This window comes from Macaca fascicularis, chromosome 8, assembly GCF_037993035.2.
Source record: "Macaca fascicularis isolate 582-1 chromosome 8, T2T-MFA8v1.1".
In the NCBI taxonomy this organism is placed as follows: Eukaryota; Metazoa; Chordata; class Mammalia; order Primates; family Cercopithecidae; genus Macaca; species Macaca fascicularis.
The window spans coordinates 57257110-57278153 of NC_088382.1; the positions used below are offsets into that span (position 1 = coordinate 57257110).

Consider the following 21044-nt stretch of genomic DNA (forward strand, 5'->3'; position numbering starts at 1 on the left):
GTTACTGAAGCTTGTGCATTTGTCACGTAGTTCCTGTGTTGTGGTTTTCATCTCTATCAGGCCGTTCATGGACTTCTCTGCATTGGTTATTCTAGTTATCCATTGGTCAAATCTTTTTTCAAGGTTTTTAGTTTCTTTGCGCTGGGTTCCTCCTTTAGCTCTGAGACATTTGATCGACTGAAGCCTTCTTCTCTCAACTCGTCAAAGTCATTCTCCATCCAGCTTTGTTCTGTTGCTGGCGAGGAGTTGTGTTCCTTTGGAGGGGGAGAGGTGCTCTGATTTTTTGAATTTTCAGCTTTTCTGAACTGCTGTTTCCCTGTCTTTGTGGTTTTATCCACCTTTGGTGTTTGATGGTGGTGACGTACAGATGGGGTTTTGGTGTGGATGTCCTTTTTGTTTGTTAGTTTTCCTTCTAACAATCAGGACCCTCAGCTGCAGGTCTGTTGGAGTTTGCTTGAGGTCCACTCCAGACCCTGGTTTGCCTAGGTATCAGCAACAGAGGCTGCAGAAGAGAGAATATTGCTGAACAGCAAGTGTTGCTGTCTGATTCTTGCTCTGGAAGCTTTGTCTCAGAGGTGTACCCAGCTGTGTGAAGTGTGAGGTGTTAGTGTGTCCCCAGTTGGAGATGTCTCCCAGTTAGGCTACTCGGGGGTCAGGGACCCACTTGAGCAGGCAGTCTGTCTGTTCCCAGATCTCAACCTCCATGCTGGGTGTTTCACTACTCTCTTCAAATCTGTCAGACAGGGACATTTACATCTGCAGAGGTTTCTGCTGGTGTTTGTTTAGCTATGCCCTCTCCCCAGAGGTGGAGTCTACAGAGGCAGGCAGGCCTCCTTGAGCTGTGGTGGGCTCCACCCAATTCGAGCTTCCCAGCGGCTTTGTTTACCTACTTAAGCCTCTGTAATGGCGGGCACCCTTCCCCCAGCTTCACTGCTGCCTTGCAGTTCGATCTCAGACTGCTGTGCTAGCAATGAGGGAGGCTCCGTGTGCATGGGACCCTCCGAGCCAGGAGCAGGATATAATCTCCTGGTGTGCCATTTGCTAAGACCCTTGGTAAAGTGCAGTATTAGAGGGGGAGTGACCCAATTTTCCAGGTGTTGTGTGTCATGGTTTTCTTTGGCTAGGACAAGGAATTCCCTTCCCCCTTGCGCTTTCTGGGTGAGGCGATGCCTTGACCTGCTTTGGCTCTCGCTCGTTGGGCTGCACCCATTGTCCTGCGCTCACTGTCTGACACGCCCCACTGAGAGGAACCTGGTACCTCAGTTGGAAATGCAGAAATCACCCCTCTTCTGTGTCACTCATGCTGGGAGCTAGAGGCTGGAGCTGTTTGTATTTGACCATCTTGGCGCCCAATTACTGAGCCGGAGTCGTACTCTCGTGCCCAGGCTGGAGAGCAGTGGTGTGATCTTGGCTCACCACAATCTCCGCCTCCCAGCTTCAAGCAATTCTTCTGCCTCAGCCTCCCGTGTAGCTGGGACTACAGGCGCGCACCATCATGCCCAGCTAATTTTTATATTTTTAGTAGAGACAGGGTTTCACTGTATTGGCCAGGCTGGTCTCGAACTCCAGACCTCATGATCTGCCTGCCTTGACCTCCTAAAGTGCTGGCATTACAGGCGTGAGCCACCACGCTGGCCGTGAATAGCTGTTAAGAAAACAAAAATAACAATTGTTTTCTAAACCACAGCCTTCAAAGAAATAGGTTTAATTGTTCCATATTCTCAAGCTACTAGAAAAGTTTTTTTAAAGAGATAGTGTCTGGCTGTGTTGCATAGGCTGGCCTCGAATTCCTGGGCTCAAGGGATCTCCCTGAGTAGCTGAGACTACAGGTACGCACCATTGTGCCCAGAAATTTCTTGTTTTGTTCAGTTTCTTTTAAGATAGTTGCCATTAAATCAGTAAGTTGTAGGTGATGAAGAAAGGAATTTGAATACATTTCGACTCTTATAAGCATTAAGAATGTAGCACAATAGAAAAGCTTTTTAAGTTTGACTTAATTCAAAGTTGTACATTACCTGAATGCTTAAGATTATGTTAATACTGAGACAGTGTTCCCAGGAAGTTTGTTATTAATCCCAGGAAATCCATCATTTTACATGACCTTAAGATAGAATGATTTCTAAGAAAAAAATCATTTGAAGATCATTTCTCACTGTGCCTTTTTAGGGACTTTGATTGGGTTAGACACACTTTGAGGTCTCTGAGCAACACTGAATCTGGGTAAATTAAACTTTTTTGTTGTAAGAGCCAGTTACAGGAACTGAGCAGGAATTGAAGCACAAAAAGATTATTTTTGGCTGGCTTTAAACATGCAGGAGACCACGTGCCAAGTAATGTGAGCAGCCTTTTGAAGTTGGGAGCAGCCTCAATTGCTTGCAAGGAAACAGGGACCCCAGTGTGGAAGGAACTGAATTACATCCCAAGCAGGTGTGATTGGAAGAGGATCCTGAGTTCCAGATGACAAGGGAGCTCAGCCAGGACTTTGATTTTGGCCTTGGGAAGCCCTTTGTATAGAACCCGGTCATGTCATGCCCAGCCTTCTGTTTACCCAGATAGAAGTTTGAACAGAGCTGTGAGCTAATAAATGGGTGGTGTTTTAAGTTGCTAAGTTTGTGGTAATTTGTGTGAAGCATTAGAAAACCCATACAGGGCAACGTTAACCAGTCTGGAATATCGCAGTGCCAGTGGCAGGATCTCATACATCCATGTCTCTTCAGAACATCTGATGTTGTACTAAGGTCATGGTAGGTTCCAATAAATAGTAAGTTGAATTTTCAAAATCACTATACTTGCAGTGTAGGTAATTTGAATTATAGAGTTTTGTAGCATGTCAAGGTACATTGAGTGATGAGGAAAAACATCTTGGGATTTTCCTTTAAAAAAAATTTTTTTAAGCTAGAAAAGAAATTGAGAAACATCATTTTTATTGAAGCTCATTTGTTCTGGATTGGGGTTGGCAAACTGTAGCTTACGGGCCAAATCTGGCCCATTACCTGTCTCCATAAATAAAGTTTTATTGGATCACAACCACACTCACTAGTTCATGTGTTATCTCTAGCTGCCGTTGCACTACAATGGCAAGGTTTATTGTGACAGACACTCATGGCCCACAAAGCCTAAAGTATTTACCGTATAGTCCTTTATAGAGTAGTTTGCTGACCCCTGTTCTGGATGGTGATGTGCTTTCCAGTCACAGCCACATTCATTTAACCCTAAATGGCTTCCATCTCTGGGGACTGATATTTCTTTAAGTCCTTTAAGTTATTATTACTATTTTTTTTTTTTTGAGACGGAGTCTCGCTCTGCCGCCCAGGCTGGAGTGCAGTGGCCGGATCTCAGCTCACTGCAAGCTCCGCCTCCCGGGTTCACGCCATTCTCCTGCCTCAGCCTCCCGAGTAGTTGGGACTACAGGTGCCCGCCACCGCACCCGGCTAGTTTTTTGTATTTTTTAGTAGAGACGGGGTTTCACCGTGTTAGCCAGGATGGTCTCGATCTCCTGACCTCGTGATCCGCCCGTCTCGGCCTCCCAAAGTGCTGGGATTACAGGCTTGAGCCACCGCGCCCGGCCTTAAGTTATTATTTTTAACGTATTTAGCTATACCTGATTATTAGGGTTATATAGACTGGTTTTTACATCTCACTGTATTGAAATGATAGGAAATGTGATAAAATTAATAAAATCCCATATGTGTGTGTTTGGGGTCCCTAAGATTATCTCCAAGTTCAATGATTTGCTAGAAGGAGCCCTAGGACTTAGAAGTAGGTATACTCATGACTGCAGTTTATTACAGCAAAGGAAGCAAGTGGAAAAGGTGTGTTGGGAGCAGTCTAGAGGAGACCAAGCAGAAGCCTCCAAGTGTCCTGTTCCATGGGAGTTGTACAGGATACACTTAGTTCCTCTAGCATTGAATTTTGGCAGTTCTTTATGTGCAGATATTGTCACTTGGTCCTAACAGTTCAGGATTTTTATTCTGATTCAGTTTTGTAGATTCACAGTGCCTGTGTGACTGACCACAGCTACTGAAACTGTAGTCCCTCAGGAGGAAACAGCAGGTTTCACCATAAATTATGTTGTTTGCACAGACTATGTAGACAGAGTGGTACAGTGTGGTCAAGGTTTGAAGCATGCAAACATTTCTATCAGACTATTCCAAGAACTCAGTTCCCAAGTGGCCAGGTCAAGGGCCAGTCACCTGAGCAGGTTGGAGCAGCTCAACCTGCTGAGTTAATTCATTCCCAAACTCTCCATAATAAGAATCTCTAGTAGCATATGTTTCAGAAACACAACATGTTTCACTAGTTATAATTATATTACAAAATGTCCTTTTAGTGCCTTAATTATTTTTATTCAGTAGTATCTTATCTTCATTTAAGAAACACTTATATGACTTTATAAATCAAGCACAGGATAACTTTATAGTACTTAAAGTTATGGGTACAGTTACACCAAGATAAACATTGTTTTGTTTGAATTCATAACTTAAACCAAGTGTCTTCCCAAGAGTGGGGTTTCCAGCACTACCTTTTACATTTCTACTTTTTCTTAGGGACTGAGAGTACGTGGCACTTTTTCCCATAGTTCATGTTCTTGCATGAATATCAAGGGGCAATTATTTTCAGAGATGACTTACGTCCATAATATTGTTTTAGCTCATTGTGGCCAATAAAATTCCCAACAGTATATTAAAGATTATCTTTTCACTCTTGAAATAATTATGAAACAAGCATTATGAAACATGACACCTTTCAAATTCCTTAATACTAAAGTCCTTGGGAAATCATGCTTGTTGAATATCATGGTTATGGAAAAATACGAAGGACAAATTTGTTCTTTAAAGAGAATTCATTTTGCCTTTCTTCATAATTGCAGCTATCCAAGTTAAATGTATCTACATACATATAGATTTTCCTCTCTTATTCTTCTGGCTTCCATTATTTTCTAGATGGAGCCTGGTACATTGTGTGTAAGATGCTGTGTGGATAGTGGTCATTCCTGAGATTTTTCTCTTGTGTGACTGTGAACAACTGCATCTAATTCATTTAATCTGGTGTCAGTTTACCTCATTTGTCTTCTTTCACCCCAGAGTAATCTCATGAGGATTATTTTGCTCAAGTTTGATTATTTCAAAGAAGGATCATTAGGTACACCTAAGATGGCAAGATGGTACTTGCCAAAAGTCCAGCCGGTGCCTTTGGGGCTAACCTTGGATCTTGAAGGGGGCCCTGGGACTCTGAAATAATTGCTAGTAGATTTGCTTTACAGTTGAGTGTTTTGAGCTCTCAGTGGCTCAACTTAATTGTGATCAAGTAACCAGAAGTAAATCTCTAAAGAGCAGAACCTATATTTTATTCATCTTTATAGTCCTCTTGGTGTCCACATTGAGTCTTGCTGTTATCTGGCCCCTAAACCCAAGGCAAACTGGAAGGGGCTCGTGGCTTTGGCGTTAGTCAGAAAAGGCTGTTAGGGCAGTCTCCGGCACCCTACGAGTGGGGCCAGCGAGCAGAGCAGCTTGTAACCAGAGGGAAGGAAGCCCAGCTGGCAAGCAGAACTGCAGTACCTCAGAGTCCAAAATAATGGCTCTCCACAGGAATGCCTGTGGGTGTTATGAGATTATTCGCTTATATTCAACATATAATAAGAAGTTAGAAGAGGCTGGGCTTGGTGGCTCACGCTTGCACTCCTAGCACTTTGGGAGTGGGCGGATGGCTTGAGTCCAGGAGTTTGGGACCAGCCTGGGCAACAAGATGAAACCCCATCTCTACAAAAAATACAAAAATTAGCCGGGTGTGGTGGTGCACGCCTGCAGTTCCAGCTACTCGGGATTGAGATACACCTGGGAGGTGGAGGTTGTAGTGAGCCAAGATAGCACCACTGCACTCCAACCTGGATGAATTGGGTGAAAGAAGAAATTATGGAAAACTTCACTTGCAAGATCTTTTCATTAAAATGATTAAAATATAAGGTTTTAGAAAATTCAGCTCCATGAGGTGCAGTGAAACACTGGTTAAATTGTGGCTAAAGGAGTTTAGGAAAGACTGCTTATTGCAGACTCCTCGTAGAGGGCACAGGGCATGCAAGCATATTCAAGGTTTCTGAGGCCTGTGACAAGGCATGTTTAACTTTATTCACCTGAGTATATTCAAGCCCATGTGCCTGCGGAGCTCCGTGTCCCCTTGATCCCTGTTGCCTTTGCTCCTTGTGGAGCTCCCGGGTGAGGACCACCCCCTGGGCCCACAGCTCAGGGCTGTCCACTCACTAGTTACTGCTTTTGCTTTTCTTTATTGCTTTTGTTATCCTAGAACACTCTCCTGGCTTGATTCCTCTGAAATCTTCCACCTTCTTAGGAATTCTATTTCAATTTTTTCCATTTTCCCCCTCCATTGTGTAGCATTTTAATTATTTGCCTTGAATAAAAATAAAGTTTGGCTCATAACCAGAAGCAACCTGTCTTGCCTTGGGTCCAGGGGCATAAGTGAACAGATTTATTTTTAAAACATGCCATCATGTTTGTTTCTACTAATTTTGAGGCCTAGGTTTTGAGTAGTAGGTCTGAGTGGATGACCTCTCAGCCTGCACCATGGCAACACGTGCTGCCCCTGCCTGGGACTGGCAGAAGGCACCCTTGCAGCAGCTCAGGATTCACACTCACTGAGCGGGTTTTAAAACACGCAGAATGGCCAGACAGGTCGTATCACAGTTTGTGTCAGAATTCCCCAGGTGTACGCTATTTTTTTTGTTTTGTTTTGTTTTGTTTTTTGGAGAAGGGGGTACTTTTCATCTGTGATCACTGCAGATAAGATGCATGAGGACCTCGGAGGACCCTGTTGCTGGGCCGGGCCTGCTGTTTGCTGTGGAGCCCCCTGGCCTTGGTCACTGCTGCTTTCTGCACCCCCTGCTACTGCTTGGTGAACTTTGACCCGCCAGTTGCCTTTCTTGAGCCTCGTGATTCCCCTCCCCTCTTGCCCTGCTGTCTCTCATTTCTCCTTGGGCTCCTCAGAGCAGGTGCTGGGCTGACAATAGGTGGAGAGGGCTTCTGTAAGCCAGTCCATAGGTTTGAGTTAAGTTCTCTCCTTCTCACTGGGCTGCAGCTGAGGTCGGAAACACGTGTTTGGTTTGAGGAAGGCAAGCCAGGTGGTTTTCAGAGGTATAACTATGGGTGTAACTTGTTAAACCTGTTCACCTAAGAAAAGATTTTTTTCCTTGAATGTGTGAGAAGACCTGTAGCTTTTGTTTTGCCTCTCACTAGCTGGCTAGTTTTCACGGATAAAGTTTCAGTCGCAAAAAGCACACCATGTAAACAGTGAAAGTAGATCTCTTATTGGTAGCTTAAGCCTTTTTATTGTCTGGAATTGTTGTTATATTGGTTTTAATTCAATAGAAAATAAAATGTAGTTAGCAACTGGGAGTTCAGTATACTGTTTATTTTGTGTTGTTTTGCTGTTCTTTTCCACACAATCAGTGAAGTTCATATTGCATAAACAGAGAGCATTCCACATGAATTAATGGTGTATGTGTGCACTGACTGCATTGGGGTGATAGACCTGTGGATAAAGACTTTGGGTCCCTCCCTCCCTCCGTACGCATTGTACCCAGAATGATTCCTGATACACACTAGGCACTCATTTAATGTGTTACATGAATAAATTTCATTTTAGAAGTGGGAGTGGAAATGCAGGCATATGATAACCAAATCTATTGACCTATCAGTCACCAGTACTCTTTCATTCCCCTCACTGTGAAGAGCAGTCTTGGTTTTGATGATTTTTACTTGCCATGATGTATCTTCTGTAGCATTTTTGTTGTTGCTCTTACCATCCAACCTCCTTAAAACAGTGGTTTGTATGGGATTTAAAAGCTTCTAGGCAGCCAGGGCCTTCTGACTCTCTTGTTCTTTCCTTATGGTGCTACTGACTGTGCTCGTTTGTAGTGTGACTTTAAGAAAGAGAGGCTGAACTCAGGATAGGAAGGGTGAACTTGGCATAACACTGCTCTGGGTGTTCTCAGAAGATCCTACTCGGGCAGGTCTGGGCCTGGTCAGTAATTGGGTGGGAGGCCTCAGAGAACAGAAACCGGTGACTGGCAGGAAGTGGCATGGGGAGCTCACCTGGCCTGCGAGTCTGGGCTCAGCTGGACCTGCCCCACATGGCACCAGGCGCACAAGGTGTCCTCACAGAGCCGCCCTGTGGCACACCTTTGCATGTTGACCGAGACCAAAGACTTGAGACTTCTGTTTTTGCATGAAATATGAGTCAAGTGAGAAGTTTTCTGTCTTACGATTGGTTCTCTCAAAGAATGATATTAGCTTAGTTACCATCCTCCCTTTGTTCTACCAGCTGGGTAGCATTTAGCTACAAAGGTGTAATTTTAAAATAAGGAGGTGATCATTTATTAGTGATATTCCATTATTGCTCTTGGTGTGACCTTTCTATAAATTTTAGAATTAAGAGCTTTAATTTCTGAACATTAAAGAATGGTGTTTCATCTGGCTAATTTGTTTCATACCACAGAGGCACTGCTTCATCTTGAAATTAGACTTTAATGTATTCCTGACTTGATAGAGACACAGTTTTTCATCTAGGAGGACCCTACACATGTAGACTGTCATACACGGACTTAGGTTAAGATTTGGTTGATAGGAACTGGGACACTGCAGTCCAGGGGTAGCACTTCAGGTATTCAGGGCAATCACAAGAAGCTTTTCTGAACATTTCATAAAGAAATGTGTAGGTAGGATTACAGGAAGTAACATTAGCTTAAAGAGTAGCAATTGAACTATATAAAGCATTGTACTAATTAATTTTTAAATTCAAAGTTTTTTCTCTTTTTTTGAGATGGAATCTCACGCTGTTGCCAGGCTGGAGTGCAGTGGTACGATCTCGGCTCACTGCAACCTCTGCCTCCCTGGGTTCAAGCGATTCTCCTGCCCTCAGCGTATGGAGTAGCTAGGACTACAGGTGTGCACCACCACACCCAGCCAGTTTTTGTATTTTTAGTAGAGACGTGGATTAACCTTGTTGGCCAGGATGGTCTTGATCTCTTGACTTCGTGATCCGCCCGCCTCGGCCTCCGAAAGTGCTGGATTTACAGGCATGAGCCACCATGCCCAACCTAAAGTTTGTTATTGTTATTATTATTATTATTATTAATTTTTTTTTTAAGAGTGATATTGTTGAATATCCACCTCTTTAGAGAACTGTAGGATTTTAAAATTGTTTTTTCTGGTCAGCTCCTGTAAGTATATGCCCGCATTTCCCCTTTTACGCACCCCTTCCCCCCACCATTGCATACATTACCAAAAAACTGGCAGATTTCAAGTTAGAGAAACAATAGGTCTTTATCTTATCGTTTTGACTGCCCAGCATTATAGATTGTCAAAATAAAGAATCCTCAAAAGGAATGGAATTGTGGAGTCATTTTAACTCCTAGTATACAGTCTGTGGGAGGCTGGCTGTGGTGAGGGGAAGCTGTAGAAATGCCCCGGAACTTTTGGGAGGCCAGGAGTTAGGGCGCTGCTGCATCCTCACCCTACCCACTACAGGCACATCTCACTGGGATCTTTTCTTCTCCGTGGTCTCTTTGCCAAACAGCTGCTTTTCCAGCCCTCTGCCAGGTGCTCTGTGTCTTTGTGCTGGTCCTGTGAGCATTTAAAACTCCAAATAGTATTTTATTTCTTCTTTATTTGATCCCTAATATTTTATCTGATTCAATTAATACCATTATCCTGGCTAGCATGAACTTTGGCCTCTTCTAATACATCACTTGAACCAACTGACTCTCTCTCTCTCTGAGAGAGTTTTCATTAGTACTATTTGTTTTCTGTCTCTCTGAGAGTGTTTTCTAATGAAAACACTATTTGGTTACTGAACTGTTTTAGAATAATAGTTATTAAAGTAATGGGCCAGAAATGAATCAGCACTTGCCAGTGTGCTGAATTACTACATTAAAATGCTATATTAACTTAATTTGCCAGAGCATTTCGTCAGTGGAGTTGGAGATGGAGACAAGTCAGAATGCACAGACTTTACCACTGACCCCCAGACCCCACTGTCTCAAAGCCCTGTTTAATAGATGTGGGTGATTTTGCCCAAGTTCATCATCATTCTACGAAAATACTTTGAGTGTTGTCCCCACTACTGATGGTTCTGTTGATTTATTTGTCTTTGTGCAAGAGGACCTATGTGCTCTCTTTCTATACATCCACCTGCAGGCACACGCTTGTATTTAATTATGCTTTAGAAAATTATTTTTATAAGTAAAACTGTATATTTGTGTTTTTTAATTAAAATCTTTATAATTAATAGAAAGGAGGCTTGGGCTTGCCATTCTGATTATTTGCTTTTTCTTTCTGACTGAAGGACAGAAATTCCAGGTAGTCTCTTCATCTTTTGCAGTGTAGTGTTTCAGTGAACTTGGTAGACCTGAATGCCACCAGGTATTATTAGTATAAAATGTTCATGTTTTGATATATAGTATTTAATTCTCGCAACTTACTGTTTTGGTAGGGCATTCATGAAACTCTAAAACTGGAAAGAGAATTACCTGAACAAAAATGACAGCAGTTTATCAAGGATTCCATTTTTCCCTACTGAATTCTTATGGCTACATTAGCATGTATTGGTTTGTTGAATTAATTAGTGAATGAGAGTTTACCACTCATTTTTTAAGCCCACCCAGTCCCCCTCAGTAAAGCAAAACATCAGTGTTTCTGGTGAAACTACTTTGAAATCTTTGTTCTTATATAGTTGTATATATATGTTTTTGTTAGCCTTTGAAAAAGCATAGCTTTACTGATACTTCTGGTTTTCTATTTACTTTCAAAATGCTAAAATAAAGCTTTTGTGTTACATAAGACTAATGAAACAAATCTAGCATTGAAGGAAAGTTGGAAATATTATTAGAAATCACTTTTATTTTTAGTACTTCAGTATAATTTGAATAGAAACTGGTATCCGCAGGCAGTACCCTTATACCATGTTTAAAAACTTTTTTTTTTTTTTCAGTTAGTGGCAAACGTTTTAAAATTAGGAAAATTCACTTAGGTTTCAGATTTCTTTATCTTCCCTTGAAGAAACTCTGCTAGTTATTGGGCAGATTGCCCACGTTGCGGGAGTCAGTTTGCTCTGAGCAGCAGCTGCCAGTTTAGACAGATGTGGGGCTTCCCTCACACCCCTGCCATCCTCTCCTCCTCCTCCCTCTCACCCTCTGGGGCTGGAGGCCATGAGCTCAGACCCTCTGCTAAAAAATTCCATTGGCAACTCAAGTTAGTGGCCACTGATATATTTTTGTTTGTTTATCTAGATGGCCTAAGAAATATTTCTGTATTTCTTGTTCTGCTCATTTTAAGAAGGGAGAACAGACATCCCTAGTTACTTAACTGAAATGATGTGTCCTCTCCTACCCATGAGATCTCTTCTTGCCAGTCTCTCTCTTTTGTTCCTTCTCCCTCCATTTTGTTTTGTTTTGTTTTGTTTTGTTTCCTCTTTTGGCACCTGAGTGTCTGGATCCTCTAGGTGGCTTTTATACTCTCTACTTTTAATTTACTAAATTTTAAATATTTTTAAATAAAGAATACATACTTACGGAAAATATTTCAATTAGAACAGTAGTTAAAGCAAAGAATAATAAACTCAGCTCCCAGAATTAATCATTGTTGTTTCTTGTGTAGTCTTCAAAAACTGTTCTGTATATAAGAATATTTGTATATGTTCTTCTGTTTTTGGTTTTTCCACCCATAAGCTCTTCCTATATATGCATTAGTTTTGTAATTTTCTGTATTCTTATCAAGACTTATGGATCTATCACATTGTTTCTAATGGCTGCATGATATTTTCTTGTATAAATGCCATAACCAGCACTTGATTAATGGATGATTCCAGTTTTTTGGTTTTGGGTGTTCTTTACCTATAAACTATGCTACACTATGCCTTCATGTACATATGTGTCTGGACAGTTGAATGAATAGACCCAGTAAGAGAATTGATAGGTTAAAAGTCTTTACATATTAAGTTTTAACATATCTTGCTTTTAGTCTCCCAGCACAGTCACACGAATTCACTCTTTGTCTCAGTGGCCAAGAGCTTCTGCCAGCATGTGGTTCCCAGTGAGACTGATCATCTTGTATTGGTAGTTTGTATCACGTTTCCTTGGAATGCCTGTTTGCATATTTTGCTCATTTTTTCCATTGGGTTGGCTTCCCATTTCTTATTGATTCATGGGGGTTTTTTGTACATCAAAGAAAACAAACTGCTTGTTAATTGTGGCAGATTTTTTTCTTTTTTGTCCTCTTTTGTTGTTGTTGTTTTACCAGTTTGCTGTCTTTTAAATGTTTCTACTTCGGGAAATTTTTGGACAGAGTTTTAAATTTTTATGTGGTCAGTCATTTCTTTTGTGGACTTTGTGTCATACTAGAAAAACCTTTCTCCAGTTTACAATTATTTTTAAAATGTATCCGTATTTTTAGTTCTTTATAAAATTATTTTGATTTTTTGATCTTTTGGAAATTTATTTTGGTGTAAATAGAGAGGGATCCAGCTTTTTTTCCCTCTCTGGATAGGTAGTCAGTTGTTCCCAAGTGAGTTTCTTTTGCTTAGTGATTTGCACTCTTATTTTTATTATTTTTATATGCAATCTTATTTCTATTTGGGTATACTTCAGGAATATTAATTTGGGTATACTTCAGAAATATCAATCATTGGGTGGTCTATTCCTGTGTTAGTACCAAGCTTTTAATAACTATAGTTCTACACTATGATGTATTATTTGTAGTTGCCCTTAATTTATTTTCTTTTTTAGAATTTTCCTTGCTTAAATGAAAAAAAAACTTGAGGGAAATTCTTTAAATTTAATGGAGTAATTCTACTTGACATAAGTATTCATATACTTTATTATGTATTTTAAAAATTTTTTTGGTTTCACTGAGGCTCCTAGTTATTAACTGTTGCTTTGAAGTTCACTGAGGAAGTCAGGTGTGTAGGCCTGGAGAGGTGGGACAACGTTTTGGAAGAGTGGAGCCAGGAGTGGTAGGAAGTGGGGTGCTTCCTGCCTGTGTTACTAGATTGCTGTGGGGGCTCAAGCAAGTCACTGAAGTGTCCCTCATGGGTTCCCATGTATAGGACAGCCTGTGCCAGCATAGTTACTGATATTTAGATATAATGAGTAGTTTTCCATCACTATTTTTCATTCAACCGTTGTGAGGAATAAATGAGTCAATACATTTATAAATATTTCAAAACTGGTAGAGCCTAGTATAAGAACTTTGATGATGTTGATGATGATGATGATGATGATAGTGTTGTGGTTATTTTTTCTGTTTTACTTTAGTTGAAAGGAGCCTAATTTTCTCATGTTCCAGAAAATAAGGAGGAAGTGGGGGGGGCAAGGGGGGGGGGAGAGAGAGAGACAGATATAGATATAGATATAGATACAGATATAGATTGAATTTACTGCTGTTGCCCCAGCCCCAGCACTCACCAGTTTCTGCTAGGGTACTGAAGGCAGACCTGTGTGATGAGGGGATTTTTAGGCTGAAACCTTGAAACATGAGAAAGACTTAGGGAAAGATTTGGGGTGGGAATGAGGAAGCGTATTCTAGGGCAGAAAGGGCTGTGGCGTCCACAGGCAGGGAAGAACATGGTGTGGAAACCTGAAAGCACATCAGAAAGGCTAGGGAGCAGCCAGGAGACAGACAGCTATGAGTAGAGGCCTGGTGGGAGCAGGGGCCACCTGAGGCCTTAGAGACCACAGGGCAGGTGGGGGGCATTGAATGGTATCTTAGGTGTACTGGGAAGTTGTTTATAGGATCTTAAGGAAGAGCATGGAATGCTCTGACTTAGGTTGTTCTGATTGTGGTGTGTGGGGCAGACCCTGGCAGGAGGGCAGGAGTGGAGCAAGAGACCAGCTCTGAGTCACAGCCATTGTGGTGCCAGGTGGGAGTGGGTGGAGAGAAAGGGGCACATCCTGGTTAGTTTTGGAGGTAAAACTTAGTCATGAATTGAATATCAGGGGATTTCTGACTTGCACATGGGTGGCACATGGTATTGATCAGGTGATACTGGGGTAAACAGCTGGTTTTGAGGAACATATAGGAGTTTGATTTTGAACTTGTTGTATTGAGATATTTGTGAATATGTGAATTAAACCCTTTAAGAGAAGATGGGCAGTTCTGAAATGGAGAGAGGTTGGCTGGGATATTTACAGTAACTTCCTGCATGAGCATTTCCCTTCTTCAAATAATCCCATACGCAGTCTCCACAACAGTCTTCTCAACGTGTCTTCCAAATTCATCCTCCTTGCATACTTGGAAATCTTCAAAAGCTTTCTGCTTTCTTCAGTGATATCTGAACTGTTAAACCTGACATTCAAGATCCTCCACAGTTTGCTCCTCACCCAATCCATAGGATTATGTTTTTCACATTACTGTCTCTTGCCTCCCAGTATGAACTCTAAACTCTCAGTTGCCTAGACTCGTCTATAGATCATGAAAGTCATTTTACTTTCCTGCCTTATGTGCTTTCGTCTCTCTTTTTGCATCTTTATCGGTTGAGAATTTTCCAATCCTCTGAGACTCAGTATAGGTTTTACCTCTTCCACTATGCCTGCTGGTTTTAGATCATCCAGAAATAAGGGCTCCATTTTTTGTCCATTTGGAGCACTAGTGTGAGCCATGCTTATATCTGCTTTATTTTATTTCAAGCTCTTTATGGAAGTGTGTCTCATCATATTTTCTCTCTTCCATAATACCTTATGCGTGGTGTGTACTGAATAAATATTTATTTAATATTTTCTCTATTTGGAGATTTTTTCAGGTAAGTTATCCTTTTGGTTGCAAGTAGCAGGAACCAAATGTAGCTGGTTTTAAAAGAAGAGGAAATTCACTAGAACACTACTGCAAATCTTGAGTAACTTAAGATAAAGTTGAAGGATGAAGTGAGCCTTGGGGCAGCCCTGGGAACCTCACCAGCAGGAGCTCATGGACTTTTCATCTAGAGGTTTGTCATTAGTGTAGCTTAACTTCCCCTTCCCAGACTCTGTCAATTCAAAATCTGGAGGAAAAGAATCTGACTGGCTTAGCATTGGTCACTTGTCTACTTGAGGCCAATCAGCTCTGACCTCTGACAGAAGTCTTATCCTAGACACATGGCTACTGAGATGTGAGATGTCCGTAACCTTATGACTGCCAGAGGTTGAAGGGTTTCCTTCTGTGGACAGAGACATTTGTTCTCTGAAAAGAGGAGTCAGAAATAAATTGCAACAGATGTGTACTACAGCAGTATTGCTAACTTTGGAAACAGAGTCAGTATTGAATACTTTATGGTTTTGAGAAATTGCAGATGGCTTTAACCAAGGTCCTGTTAGTATATTGCAATGGAAATAGGACCAGACTACTGTCTTTGTTGACTGGCTTCATAAAAACTATTCCTTGCCTCATGCCAGTCTTGTTTGTGATATTTAATCACTAAATCAGAAGACTCCTCCTTCCAAACTTCCTTACATCAAGGAAGAAAAAAAGTCCTGATGATAATTTTATTGTATTTAAACATTAGCAGATTATGATAATAGCTACAGAGTCATTCTTTGCTCTGTGCATTTGACCATTGCAGATGTTTTACTGCTGTAAAAGTTCCTTATTTACTCATCCATATTATTTCTATAACTGGGCTATATTTCTGAAGGAAGTAATCTGTGAAAGTTTCAAGAGGGCATCAGTTGGTTAACTTTGCAAAAATAGGAAAAATATGTAAAATGTAAGTGTTTTAAAAGAAAAACAAATTTAAATCTTTGTTCTTGAAATTCATCATTTATGCAAAGTAATTTTTTTTTGTAAGGATGATTTGGTAAAGGATAAAAGTTTCTGGCTGGGCATGGTGGCTCACGCCCCAGCACTTTGGGAGGCCATGGCAGGCGGATCATGAGGTCAGGAGATCAAGACCATCCTGGCTAACACAGTGAAACCCCGTCTATACTAAAAATACAAAAAATTAGCCAGGCGTGGTGGTGGGCACCTGTAGTCTCAGCTACTTGGGAGCCTGAGGCAGGAGAATAGCGTGAACCCGGAAGGCAGAGCTGGCAGTGAGCTGAGATAATGCCACTGTACTCCAGCCTGGGCGACAGAGCGAGAGTCCATCTCAAAAAAAAAAAAAAGTTTCCGTGGAACACAAATTTTGCCCAAGTACATTGGGTCAGTGTGTGGCAGCAGTAGGCAACCTATCAGGAATAACTATGGTTAAGAAAAGTGGTTGATGTTTTTAAGGTACTGGGAAAGATGTCAGTGGTGTATACCAGGTCCTTCTGTTACTTTAAAATTTTAATAACAATTTTCTGAACATCTATGTGTTCCATAGATCCAGATGATTGAAAAATTAATTTTCTCTCCTACTGGAGAAACGGTTAAAGGATATGAACACACAGGAAGAAATGTGAAGAGCCGATCAACGAGTGCAAAGATGCTGAACCCTGTGAATGATCAGGGATGTGCACACTTAAATAGGAGAGAGATAACATTTCACACCCATCAGATAGTTATAAATTTAAAAGTTTAAAATTACTCAGTGATGCTGATAGTGTGCCACAGCTTTCAAACACTGCTGATGAGCATTTCTGTCAGCACAGGGTCTCTATAGAACCATCTCACAATTGCCAGTGTAGTTGACAATGGACTGTCCAAGAATCCACTGGGCTAGTGTATACCACTGAGAAGCTAGCATGTATGTGCCCAGTGAAACAAGTATAGTACTACATGTTACAGTTTTATTGTAATGTGAAAATTTACAAAACTCTTTAAGTGTCTACCAACAGTGAAATAGGTAAGTAAAAAGTGGTATAGTCAGAATATAGCAATGAAAATTAGTGATCTACAGCTGCCGTGTCCTTGCAAAATAGTTCGTTTGTATGTGTGCTATTAAAAAAAATCAAAACAGATAATAATGAAATGCCAAATTCAGGAGAGAGTTGCCTCTAAGGAGAACAGGCACAGGAAGAGAAATACAGGACATTTCACCCATACCATTAAAAAAAATCTAAAGAAAAATTTGCATTGTATTAAAATTTGACAGAAGGTGATGGGTACATCTACTTGTTATTTTTTTTCCCTACCTTTCTGTGCCCTTAAATATTTCATAATAAATAGTCATTATCTGTATCTTAAAATATTTCTCAAAGAATTTTTCCATTTTTGGATGATTAAGCTGGGAATGGGGGAGTCAACTTGTTCAAAGTAACAAAGTAGTTAAATAGTTGAGCTGTGATCAAAAACAAGTCTGTCTTGTTCCAAAACTCATGACCCTCCTTTCTCATTAATCTGATTCTACAATGTAGAGAGGGAATACAAGCTTGAACCTATGAACCTGCAGTCGCCTTTGACCTATCTCTGACTATTCCCTCTCTCTTCCACCCGGTCCCTGGCACACACTTATCTGTGCACACATGCATACGTGTACATATCATTCTTTCTGAAAGATTACGTGTTCCTCACAGTCAGGCTCAGGCCAAGAGAGCTGGTGTCTGGTGAGCCAGTAGGCCCTCTCTGTCTGTGGCGTGAGCATTCCTCCATGTTCATCTGGGGTTACGGGCATGGGGAATGTTCTAAAATATAATATGCTAAAATGGTGGCTTCTAGTTATCCTTTCCTAAAGGTGTTCCTTCTGCCTTGGTTCCTGTTAGAAATGACTACGTGGGCCAGGTGCAGCAGCTCACACCTGTAATCTCAGCCCTTTGGGAGGCTGAGGTGGGAGGATGGCTTGAGCTCAGGAATTTGATACCATCCTGGGCAACAAAGTGAGACCTTGTCTCTACAAAAAAAAGTTTTAAAAATAGCCAGGCATGGGGGCACACATCTGTAGCCTCAGCTACTTGAGAGGCTGCGGTGGGACAATCACTCAATCCCAGGAGAGTCAAGGCTGCAGTGAGCTGTGTTCATGCCACCACACTTCAGCTTGGACAAGAGAGTAAGATCCTGTTTTTAAAAAAACAAAAAACAAACAAAGTAAATAATTAATTAAAAAACGACTACACAAAGAATCCAGGATTTGCTCTGTGGGTTTAAGACAGTGTTTGTCTTTTTGGTTGTCTACAGAAGACATTCTTGGTGTTCCTCATTGTCTTTTGTATAGAAATCCTCTTAGAAACCGAGAAAAAAGTTTTAACAGAAAATAAATACAAATTTTAAAATATTAAATTTAAAACCAAACAACATGTAAACTATAGGGGCTAAAAAGAATAGCTAACATTTGCTAAATGTTTATACGTTAGCATTTATTACTGCATCTCCAATTTGAAGATGAGGAAATAACCTCATCAAGGACACTACCTTAGGGAAGTTAAATAAATTCCCTAAGGTAGCCCACTAGTAGGGAGTAGGGCTGAGACCACAACAGTGTTCGAGTCAGACACCACTTTTATTGGGAAAGACCTTCTAGGCTGCTACCGCTCCAAGCAGTCTTCTCCATTTCTACATCTGCTGTATGCAGGGTACGTTTGGAATTGTCCATAAATTGTTTTGTATTTTTAGTTTAGTTTTTCCTTCAGTTTTTAAATTGGGTATAAGGATGCAAGAGCAAGGATGGACTTGAAAATTTCTTTATACTACTGTAGCAGCTAACATAGCATGTGGGTAGTTGGCATTCAGTGCATTCTTAGATATTAGCTAGTTCTCACTGAGGAAGCAATAGCTTAAAATACCTAAAATTTGTTATCATGGATTGATGCTGAGAATTTTGAAGTACTACCTGAGCTGCTAAGTCTTACCAGTTTTACTGATGTTAAATTCTTCACTGAGGAAATTCATTTGGATTTCATGGTTTTCATGATTTTAACTTAAGCATCGTCTTGCCAGGTTGTTCACAGCTGAGCAAATGTACCTTTTTATGCCATCCTTTCTGGGAAGGAAAATAAAATATGCCTATCCAAACTTTCTAAAACAAATTGTCACATCTGCTGTTTTCATTTTATCTTCCATTTATTCTTTAAGGCACATTCTTACCAAGGTCCCATGGATTTCTTGTATCTGTACAATTTCTCTTTTGTCAAATGCAGAACACTGTTCAGTCTCTTGTCACCTGAAGACAGCATGAATGTTCTTGATGTTTCCAAGGTTCCAATCTGGACCTTCTCTTCTTCTTTCACATACTTTTCCATAGATAGTCTTTTCCAGCCCTCGTGCCTTCACATCCTGATTCTCATGATTTCTGAAGTTGTGTTCCCATCCCACATCACTCTTAGAATTCCAGACCTGCAGAGCCACTGCCTGTTGACCAGTTTTTCCCCAGGTATCCTATAGGCACCACAACATTCACACATCAAAACCAGCTTGAGTATTAGCAACTCCTGCCCGAATGTATTTCCTGCTATATTGAATTTGGTCCTCAAGTGTTATTGCATCCTTTTCCTCGTATTCTTTTCAGTCCACCTCTTTATTCCCACTACCACTCAGATCCTCTCAATGTCTTGCTCTGACTATGGAAGAGCGTTTTAGCTAGCTGCCCTTCCCCAGCCAGTGTGATTTCCTCCCTCTCTGTATCACCATTCAAATGTTCGAATGGTCAATTCCACATTACCATCTGAGGTTGTTAGCTCCTGTATCAAGCTGCCAGTGGCTCTCTCCTGCCTCAGAATATTGGTCCTACTCTTTCTTCTCCCTGGAATGTCCTTCCCTCTTCTCTCTGTCTAATTAATCCACACTTAGCATTGAACTTCAGGTGCCAGATTCTGGGAAGCAGCGCTCTTTTACTTTTTCTTTTTTTCTGTCTGTCTTTCCTTTCCTTTCTTTCCTTCTTTTCTTTTCTCTCTCTCTCTTTCTCTCCCTTTCTTTCTTTTCTTTCTTTCTTTCTTTCTTTCTTTCTTTCTTTCTTTCTTTCTTTCTTTCTTTCTTTCTTTCTTTCTTTTGTCTGTCTTGTCTTTCCTTTCTTTCCTTCTTTTCTTTTCTCTCTCTTTCTCTCTTCCTTTCCTTTTCTTTTCTTTTCTTTTCTTTTCTTTTCTTTTCTTTTCTTTTCTTTTCTTTTCTTTTCTTTTCTTTTCCCCTCCCTGCCTCCCTCCCTCCCTGAACCTCCTTCCTTCCCACTCTGTCACCCAGGGTGGAGTGCAGTGGCATGATCTCAGCTCACTGCAACCTCCGCCTCCCAGGGTCTCAAGCCATTCTCCTGTCTCAGCTTCCCCGATAGCTGGGATTACAGGTGTGCACCACCACACCCGGCTAATTTTTGTATTTTTAGTAGAGACAGGGTTTTGCCATGTTGGCCAGGCTGCTTTCAAACTCCTGGCCTCAAGTGATCTGCCCGCCTTAGCCTTCCAAAGTGCTGGGATTACACCCACCCAACCAGAAACAGACCTTTTCTGACACTTAACTCTTCTCTCTCCCTGTGCCTCTCCTGGCTTTGTCGCCTTTCTTATGTGTTCTCCTTGGAGCCCAAGCAGTATCTCCATGGCAGCATTCCTACCAGTGTTTTATTTATTTATTTATTTTTATTATTACACTTTAAGTTCTAGGGTACATGTGCATAACGTGCAGGTTTGTTACATATGTATACTTGTGCCATGTTGGTGTGCTGCACCCATCAACTCGTCTTTTACATCAGGTAAAACTCCTAATGCAATCTCTCCCCCCTCCCCCCTCCCCATGATAGGCCCCGGTGTATGATGTTCCCCTTCCCGAGTCCAAGTGATCTCATTGTTCAGTTCCCAACTATGAGTGACAACATGCGGTGTTTGGTTTTCTGTTCTTGTGATAGTTTGCTGCGAATGATGGTTTCCAGCTGCATCCATGTCCCTACAAAGGACACAAACTCATCCTTTTTGATGGCTGCATAGTATTCGATGGTGTATATGTGCCACATTTTCTTAATCCAGTCTGTCACTGATGGACATTTGGGTTGATTCCAAGTCTTTGCTATTGTGAATAGTGCCGCAGTAAACATACGTGTGCATGTGTCTTTAGAGCAGCATGATTTATAATCCTTTGGGTATATACCCAGTAATGGGATGGCTGGGTCATATGGTACTTCTAGTTCTAGATCCTTGAGGAATCGCCATACTGTTTTCCATAATAGTTGAA

At 41.2% G+C, this 21044-nt stretch overlaps 1 protein-coding gene across 42 annotated transcripts in view; it reads left to right on the forward strand.

The window, feature by feature from the left end:
- The window catches only part of SPIDR (scaffold protein involved in DNA repair), a 484346-nt gene that overhangs the window by 126585 nt on the left and 336717 nt on the right, over window positions 1–21044 (forward strand). The window lies entirely within an intron of this gene.